A 9,935-nucleotide genomic window follows, 5' to 3' on the forward strand; every position below is an offset into this window, starting at 1 on the left:
TAAGAAAGTATAAAAGCACTTAATATAAAACCTAATGTAAGAAAGAATATAGAAAAATAGTTTTTCAAATGTTAGGCTAGTTATATTTGAGGAGTGTTTTCTTCTCCTTTATCCATTTTTAAATCTTAATATCAATTTTTATATTTATAAAACAAAGAGGAAGCATTTCTAAAATAAACATTTATATTTTCACTATACTATCATTCATCTTAATTAATTAGAAGAGAAATATATAATGAGTCTGTGCTTGTTGTAGTTGTCCATGGATTTGCCTACTTTAAGTGTCAATATTATAGCTTCCCTCATTATTCTATTATTATTTTTAGTTCCCATATGGAGGCATTCGTTTATAGCCACTGATCTTTATTCCAAATAAATTGGTATAAAGAAATGAAGTATAAAGAAATGACTCATTCAGAGTCAATAGTCAAGGTGAAAGAATATATATGTAGGAGCAACCACAAAATTGCCATGCCACTATTTAAGTGGGTTCACCTGATACTGTGTATAACTTGTGTAAATATATATGATATGGACACTGGATATAATGATCATTTACCTGAACAGAACCATTTGTGTGAGCATGCCCTCTCTACAAATCTTGCTGACAGTATACTCAATACATTTTGGGAACGTATCTTGTGCATGCTAGAGAGCAGTCTAAGCAAACATGTTCTATCATAAGCCTGCAAAACTTTCATACTAGTAAGGGTGTTTCAAAACAATTTCACCAAAAACAAGATTCTGTTGGGCTTTCTGGAAACCTCTTGTTTAAATAATCTTTTTAAATAAGTAGTCTTGTTTTTCAAGTGGGGGAACTTTTTTTTTTTAAAGATTTTATTTATTTATTCATGAGAGACACACAGAGAGGAGAGAGAGACAGAGGGAGGAGCGGGCTCCATGCAGGGAACCTAATGTGGGACCCGATCCCGGGACTGCATAATTATGCCCCCAAACAAAGGCAGGCGCCAAACCACTGAGCCAACCAGGTATCCCATCAAGTGGACCTTTAAAAATGACATTTTCAAATTATAAACCTTTTAATTCCATATAAAATATTAAATATATAAAATTATGCCAGTTATATAACTAGTCCATGTACTGTGGGAAATATTTTATATACTATATGTATGTACATTCTTAAATTCAGAACAAAATAAAAATTATTAACATTTGGATTCATGTAAGGATAATTAGAGATAAATAAATATGCCTTATTTATTTATTTATAAATTTAATAGTGTTGACCATCCACTTTCTCTCTCACTCAAATTATCTTCTCCATTACTGCCTTGGTCATGTAGAAAGCAAATCCAAAAAAAATTAATAATGCCTGAAATGAGTTTTACTCTAAAGTATATTATTTGTGTTATAAATGTATTATATTTTAGAGGTGGGTGAATTTCTCCCTGGGTATTGTTGGTCAACTTGTTGGTACATAATCCAGATTCTGCTTCTAAGTAGTATAGATCAAAAGCATATGAAAAATATCTGGAGTAACATAAAATCATTGTTTGATTAATTTTACATAATAAAGTTCTGATCAAAGACATAACCCTAGAAATACTAGAAATACATGTAGGGATGATAATGAATTATTAAATATCAAAAAGGAAAGGATGATAATTATTTTTTTAAAGATGGTAATTTTTTTTTAAAAAGGATGTAATATTTAAGGCTCAACAATTTTCAGGTACAAAAATAAATTCATTTATATATAGTATATCATTTTAAATTTACTTAAAAATAAGGAAGATAAATATTTTCCTGGTAATTTTTCAGAGGAGGAAATAAAGGCCTAGAAGACTTAATAACTTGTTTTAGTTTTCTCAGCATTGAAAACCTTAATTGAATGACACCTGTTGTAAATGCAAATAGCATTTATAAAAAGTCACAAAATGTGGGCAGTCATGGAATATCAGTCCAATATACATAAGTGATGCACATTGTGAGTGAAGCTGGCAAGCTAAAGCTAAATATCAAACAGCTAAATGTATATGAAGATAAAAATATAAATATTTTACCAAAAATTGAAGAAATATAGATTGGTTAATATAAGCAATATCGTCGGGGCGCCTCAGTTGGTTAGACAATGGACTCTTGATTTCGACTTGGCTCAGGTCATGATCTCAGGGTCATGACATTGAGCCCTGCCTTGAACTCCATGCTGGGTGTGGAGCCTACTTAAGATTCTTTCTCTCCCCCTCTCTCTACTCCTCCCTCTCTCGTTCACAATCACGCTTGCTTTCTCAAAAAAAAAAAAAATGTGTGTGTGTGTGTGTATACATACACACACAATGCATGATATCTTCAAATTTTTCTGACGTGTTACCTACAAAATCTTCAGTAGACATAATTAGTATTAGATAAGCACAAAATATATAATAAGTAAAATAAGTTTTTAAAAATAAATTTAGATACCCATATTTTATGTAGTGGACCCAGATTTTTACCCTGATTTTCAAAAAATATAGAGTCTATGATTCTTAGAAGACTTTGTACTGGCAACTATATATCTTTCAAGGCAATACTAACCATGACACTAAGTACTGTAGTATTTGGAAAGATATACAGTAAAAATGATTGCTTAATGACAACTTTAAAATGAAAAATTTCTTGCCTAATTAAAAGCATGATAATTAATGGTATCTATATTGAACTCTTCTGGAGTTCCTATCCTCTTGAGTTACAAATCAAAATCTAGGAATGTGCTATGCTCATGTGTAGGTTTTCAAGACTAGAGCCAGTTAGTGATATATGGTTTATTCAACTACATCTCACCTAAAATTTATGGAATTATTTTGGGATTATGTGACATGTAGAGTTCTATGTGTTATACCTCAAGCCACCTTCAGATATGACCCATGGTCCTGGCCCAAAGAACAGAATGAAGCTTTGTTGCCTTAATTGTTAAATATTGACCAGTGACCTTGTGAGACTATTGGTCTTGTTAAAAGAGGTAATTTTGACTATTAATGCTAAAGTAAATTAATAAACAAAAATGCTTGGCCTCATACACATAATCTATAAACATTTACATGCCATCATGAGACTAGCATTCTAATTCCACACAGACTTCTGAATTCTTTTTGCTCTGAATTCTGCTTGCTTTGTTTAATGTTCTTCAAGATTTTCTTTAGTTTTGCTTTAACTTGATTTGATTTGTATAAAGGTATCAGGGAATATCAGATCAAGTTACTGGAAGCAAAAGGGTAGAAAATGTCAGTAATGAAAATAAGGCATGTCATAATACAAGTGTCAGCCTATAAATATGGGAAAGTTTTCTGGATAAATCCAAGGAAATCAATTGGAGCACAGAAAAAAAAGAAATGTGGTCCTGGAGATGTAAAAAGGATTCAAAATCCTGGGAGTCTTAGCACTCACAGTAAAACTTGGATATTCCAGCTGCTAAGAGAGAAAAGCCTTTAGTCCTCTGACTTGCTTTCTAGTGTCTGCTTGTTATGGGCAGCTGGGAGTAGGGAGGTGTTGACCATGAACAAATGAAAATATAGGTTAATCTTATCCTAAACAAGGCAGGGAAAAGGTAACAAGATAGGTTCAGGTCGGGGCAGTTTCTATCTCTGTAGTTCCTACACATTCCCAGAAATAGGTCTGGTGGAAAATCTCCCCCAAATTGACAATTGAATGTGATCAGACAAAAAAAAAAAAAAAAAAAAACTGCTGATATTTTATTAGACCAATAAAATAGCATCAGGAATGTGAGTTTGAATGCAAGCTTTAATATTAAAAATAGAGTGTAATGGGCACCCTGGGTGGCTCAGCGGTTTAGTGCCACCTTCAGCCCAGGGCCTGATCCTGGAGACGTGGGATCAAGTCCCACGTAAGGGTCCCTGCATTGAGCCTGCTTCTTTCTCTGCCTGTGTCTCTGCCTCTTTCTCTCTCTCTCTCTCTATCTCTGTGTGTGTGTGTGTGTCTTTCATGAATAAATAAATAAAATCTTTAAAAAAATAGAGTGCAAAAATGGCTCTAGAATTAATTACTCAAAAAATAAGAGTTTAAAAAATTTGTATAAAGTGTTATAAAGAAATTAAAACCCTTGAGTATAATCTAAAACATATTAATATCTAACCATTAAATAGTTTACCATGCTGCACAAACCTGCTCGATGTTTACCCATTTAATGCTTACAATTTTATAATGTAAGACCTCATATATGGTAGGAAGAGGTACCACTTTAATTTTCTTAATTTTTTTTCTTGTAGTCCCACTCTGGGGATCCAGCCAATTTCAGAAAACAACAGTAGTGGGACCTGACAACATTTTGAACCATCCACTAGTCAAGAAAACTATTCAAACACTTACATACAGAACTCTGAAATTAAGCTTTGGTCCTGCCAGTCCCTGTCAACAAATGGAGAGAAATAACTATTTTGTTCTTTGTGAAAGGAGACTTAACATTTGCATTCCTACTTTTTTCTATCTTACACCGATTACGAATGTGAATTTACATATACAAGATTGTTTAGACCACAGAATTTAAGGCTAAATTTTTTGTTTTTTTATTTTTTATTTTTTTTTCTTTTTGTAAAGATTCATTCATTCATTCATTCATTCTCTCTGTGAGAGACACACAGAGAGAGGCAGAGACATAGGTAGAGGGGGAAGCAGGCTCCCTACTGGGAGCCTGATGTAGGACTTAATCCCAGGACCCTGGGATCACATCCTGAGTCAAAGGCACATGCTCAACCACAGAGCTATCCAGACATCCCAAATTTTTTGTTTTTTAAAGGTTTTATTTATTTATTTGATAACGAGCACAAGAGAGCACAAGTGGTGGAAAGGGAGAAGCAACCTGCCCATTGAGGAGGGAGCCCAATGTGGGGCTCAATCCCAGGACCCCGGGATCATGACCTGAGCCAAAGGTGGACACTTAACTGACTGAGCACCCAGACACCCTTCTTAATGCTACAATTGATAGTAGTCCACATACAGATTTATATTATCAGCCTATTTTTGAGACAGTTTCCATGCATTCCACTTATTATATCTGAAGACTCATTCCTACTTTCTTATACATTTTTTTTGAAAAACAGCTGAAAATTGATACTGTATATTTGAGTGGTTAAAAGTGTAAGTTCAGTCAAACATATCCATATTGAGTTTTTTTACACATAAAAGTTCTTAGTTTATTAGTCCTCTCATGAAAAATCTATATAATCACCACAATAAGCCGCTGCAGAATCTTTATTCATTCTATTGTCCAACCTTCACCTCACTCTTTTTTCCCAGCACCAACATTGGCTTTTAAAGTCCCTTTGACTTTCTTCATTCTGTTTTTGTGTTCCTTTCACTATTTTCTAGACGTTGTTTGCTTCTCATACAGGCCATATCTTGCAAGTCTATATTTGGGTTCATTTTTTTTTTGCATAATCTAAGGAATCATAAACCATAACAAAGTCTCTTGTCTTGCCACCATCAAGTGGGTTCTGACCCCAAATACGAAGATTACATCTAGTATGATCCTGTACATTTTGGCTAGTTTTTCCTGAATTTCTGTCTTAGGTATTGTTGCCTTTCCAGGATTAAGGACAGCAATGACCATTTAGTTTCCACTAAAGTAGTTGGTTGGTCATGAACTTCCTGGTCCAGGTAGTTACTATGTTGTACATGATGGTGGCCAAGCTTTAAGCAGCCAGTAAGAAAATATTGCAATCTCTTTTTTCCACCTTCTAAATAGATACCCTTGGAAAATGCCTCAATCATTTTAAGCTCTGGTTTATTCAACCACAAGGGAGGCGCCATAGTTGCCTCTATCTAAGAAGAATTTGGAAAGGATTAAAGCAAAACTTGGTTAATTCACTTTGAAATTTTCAGATATCAACCACGGATTCTCACATTAAGTTACAGAAAAGGGAACAGGCCCAATAGTATAACACACTAAAAAAGAGACTGGAAGCTCTAAAAATAAAGAAGCATTTTTTATAGAGTCATATTGGGTGCAAGCAAAGGTTGATTATATGAACAAAAGAGAAGGATTTGCTAATATCTAATTAACAGAAGATTTTACTATCAAATTCTAAAGAGAGCAATTAGAAACACATTGTTGTTTTCCTCTCAGGTTTATAAAGTTATTCACAAATAAAATTGTATAGGAACCCATATTTTCGTTGTCTACCTTATTTTTGAGAGAGATTTTTTTTTCTTCGTAGATATGGACTGGTAGGCAGCTGCAGTTTCAAAGTAGCCGTGACCAGGTGGGTGTAGACATGTGCATTTGGATTATTGATACCTATATTTTACCAACTGGTATGTGTTTTGAATATTAGTGCTTGGTAGGTAAGGAGAATTAATATCATTTTAAAAAAATACTTATTTATTTATTTATTTATTTGTTTATTGCTCAAGCAGGGGAAGGGGCAGAGGGAGTGAATCTCCAGCAGAGTGTGTGCTGAGCAGGGAACAGATTTAGAGCTTGATTGACTCATGAGATTATGACCTGAGCCAAAATCAGGAGGAGGTTATTTAACTGCCTAAGCCACCTAGGCATCCCTAAGATCATTGATTTTGTTTTAAGTTTGAAAAGTAGAAATGTATATTTCATAAACATTTTGAGATCAACATCTTAAAATAGATAAGATACGAATATATGAATAAGGGTATATAAAAATAGAACATACATTATATATGTTTCAGGATTGAAGAGGTTTTTTTTCAAATGCTCCAACATTTATCTGTTTTTAATTAATGAGGAGACTTAATATTTTTTCAAAGGATAACAAGATTCACACTTGAGTCTTCTTACCATGTACTCCAGAAATTACTACATGGAAATGTATTACAAAAGACTGGTTTAGATTTTATTTTTTTTATTTTATTTATTTATTTATTTATTTTTTAATCTTTTTATTTTTTTTTTTTTTTAATTTACGATAGTCACACACACACAGAGAGAGAGAGAGGCAGAGACACAGGCAGAGGGAGAAGCAGGCTCCATGCACCGGGAGCCCGATGTGGGATTCGATCCCAGGTCTCCAGGATCGCGCCCTGGGCCAAAGGCAGGCGCCAAACCGCTGCGCCACCCAGGGATCCCAAGATTTTATTTTTTTTTAAGATTTTATTTATTCATGAGACAGAGAGAGAGAGAGAGAGAGAGAGAGAGATTGAGAGAGGCAGAGGGAGAAGCAGGCTCCATGCCGGGAGCCGATGTGGGACTCAATCCCGGAACTCCAGGATCACACCCTGGGCTGCAGGCATCACTAAACTGCTGTGCCACTGGGGCTGCCCCTGGATTAGATTTTAAAGCCTTAGCTGGGCATGGTCTTATTAGAAATTGTGGCTATTAATACCTGTTTTAATTACTGCTATATTCAAATCATTTAAATGTCTAAACCAGAACTTTTAATTTCAGTAACATACCCTGCTAGTAAGGATTTTTCTTTATTTCCATCGGCTAATATATAGACTCTTATAAATAATAGGATTTTGAAGCCGACATGATTTTTTTGGGTAAATTATAGTCCAATCTACTAGTAATGTAAATTAATAAACTAGGATCAAGAATATTTTAGTGACTTGGTCAGAATTACATTACAGTTGGAGGACAAATCAAAGATAAAATTACAATCTGAATCTTTTCACTAGGAAAGAAGAGAAGGATAAAAAAAAATTCAAAGTACCTACAAAATTTCTTTGTGTTCATATTTCCTCTGTATATTGTGTTTGCTCATTTCCTAGATAGGACCTTACTATGCCAGCCATAATAACTAGACAGAAGAAGAAAGAATGGTTATTTGCATTCAGATTCATGACTGGGGAAAGAAGAGAGCTCAGAAATTACTTATAGTTGGTTCAGTGATAGACTTCCTGGCCTCTCTATCTTCACACCACTCTAATGCTTTTAGACAGGATGTTTTCACAACTCTGAATGGACCTTCTGAGGATTTGGCTTCACTGAAGCACTACTTTTCCCCAGTATAAACAAAGTACTAAATTAAATAGTTCAAGTGCAGAGCTGGGGAATCAGGAGGCCCAGTGTGTTAGCAAATGTTAAGTTCAGCTGCTTTTAACAAGACTTTAAATAGTGGTGACTTAAGGCAGAACTCTGTTTCTCTCATGTTTCAGCAAAGCGGGAGATAAACATAGGACCAAACTTTCTGTTTATGCAAGAGGGGAAGATGCTTCAAACAAATGGAAGGATTGGTTTTCATAAGGAATGTTCTTGGACTGTCATAACAGGAGTAAAGTCAGAACACATAGGTAAAGAAGCAGAAAGATTGGTCATTCTGGTGGTGGGCCTGTAGAGCAGGCTGTTCACAGATTATTCCTTTAATTTTTGAAAGTAAGTCTGAGAAAGGATCATTAGCAGGGTATGGACTTGGTTGTGCATTCCTGTGGAAACACAGGGTTTAGAGAGGAGACTTGATGATAACTTAGAAATTATATAAGCTACAGAGGCCAATAAAGAAACAGTGGACCCTGGCTGAGATTCTGATACATGGGTCCATCCTGGAAGACTGTCAGAGTTCACAGAAACTAAAGTTGTGAATAAAATGGTAGTTATGTTAGGTTGTCTTTCACCTTTTCGCTTATCACACCATGAGCTCATCAGATGAAAGAGCTGTTTTAAATTCTGCATCCCTAACATTTCATGCAGATTGTATTGACAAACACTTTGTTGAATGAATGAATGGTGTACATTATTAAAAATGTGGGGTAATCATATTTTTTCATGTTCAAATATTATGTCCAAGGATAATGCTGTATTAAAGACAGCTTTTTGCATGTTATGTACTAACATTCTTTTAGCATATGATCCCTGAAACTCATAGTAAATGAAAAAAAAATGCTTTTATATAGAGCCTGTATTTTGGTTTAGACTCCACACTAATTCAGTGCTCAAAAAGAATAATCAGAATTCGAAATGCCCCAGGCCGGTATGATTTCTACATAATACCAATTTCCTGAGATTTTTAAAACATTGCTTACAATAGGTCACTTTGTTTCATTCTAACCCAAAACCTAAATACAGCAGTAACTTTTTTTTTTTTTCCTCTGCAGGCTGTATTGTTCATATCTGTGGAGTCTTCTTGAAAGACAAGAAAACACCTAAAAATAAGGCCTAGGAACTCTACTAAATGGCCATAAGATTCTTCACAAAATGGAAAATAGTTATACTGATTATTTCAGTGCCAGAAATGTTCCATGGTTACAGGTTTGGCACCTTTTGAAGTTGCACTTTCTCTTTGAGGCTGTTAAGGTGCTATTTAATGAATCAATTGAGTCATTTAATCAATAAAAGTATCCCTGTCTCCTAAAAGAGTTAATATGCCTTTTCAGCGGTGCTTCACCTATAAAAAAGAAATAGTTAAAACACTCAACAAATCAGATTTAATATTGTTAAAATGCACATTTTTCAAACAATGGATTCTTCTCTACCCCAATGATATACATATTATTTGTAAACGAACTCCTAGACTCACGTAGGAAGAAGCATCCTCTGTTTAGAAATGTCAATGGAATGAAACACTGTCATAGAATAATGATCTCTTGTTCCCACATAAATGCCTAGGGAAAACTAAGATGTTCATTTTCAAAGCAGGAAACATTGATCCACTGGGTATGTCCTATTAAAATGACTTTATTTTATTCCATCAAATAGCAGATGTAAATTCAGTCATTTAGTCTGATAGATATGGGTTCCAGAGAATGACATTTGTGTGCTATAGTACTACCAAAGAGATGAAAATCATTGCATTTTGCTTTGCTTTATTTGTCAGCAAAACAGAATTAAGTTTGTTCATGAACACCCTAAGGTTTAATATTGGCAATTTAGAAATGGTATATACTGATTTTATTTTTTTTATTTCTTTTAAGTAAACCTTTTCCAGATCTAATAGTCATTCAGTTACATAATTCTGAATTATATGCATTCTATTGAGAATTCTACATATTGTTATATATCAGAAAGTAGGCAC

General features: G+C 34.3%; 1 long non-coding RNA gene across 1 annotated transcript; it reads left to right on the plus strand.

The window, feature by feature from the left end:
* The first annotated feature begins 6,116 nt into the window (after positions 1 to 6,116).
* On the plus strand, positions 6,117 to 9,263 carry LOC140608387 (uncharacterized). The gene is made up of 3 exons (XR_012010403.1): positions 6,117 to 6,215; positions 8,083 to 8,217; positions 9,019 to 9,263. It is a non-coding gene; the product is annotated as an uncharacterized lncRNA (long non-coding RNA).
* Positions 9,264 to 9,935: the final 672 nt, after the last annotated feature.

The sequence above is a fragment of the Canis lupus genome, chromosome 17, assembly GCF_048164855.1.
Source record: "Canis lupus baileyi chromosome 17, mCanLup2.hap1, whole genome shotgun sequence".
Classification (NCBI taxonomy): Eukaryota; Metazoa; Chordata; class Mammalia; order Carnivora; family Canidae; genus Canis; species Canis lupus.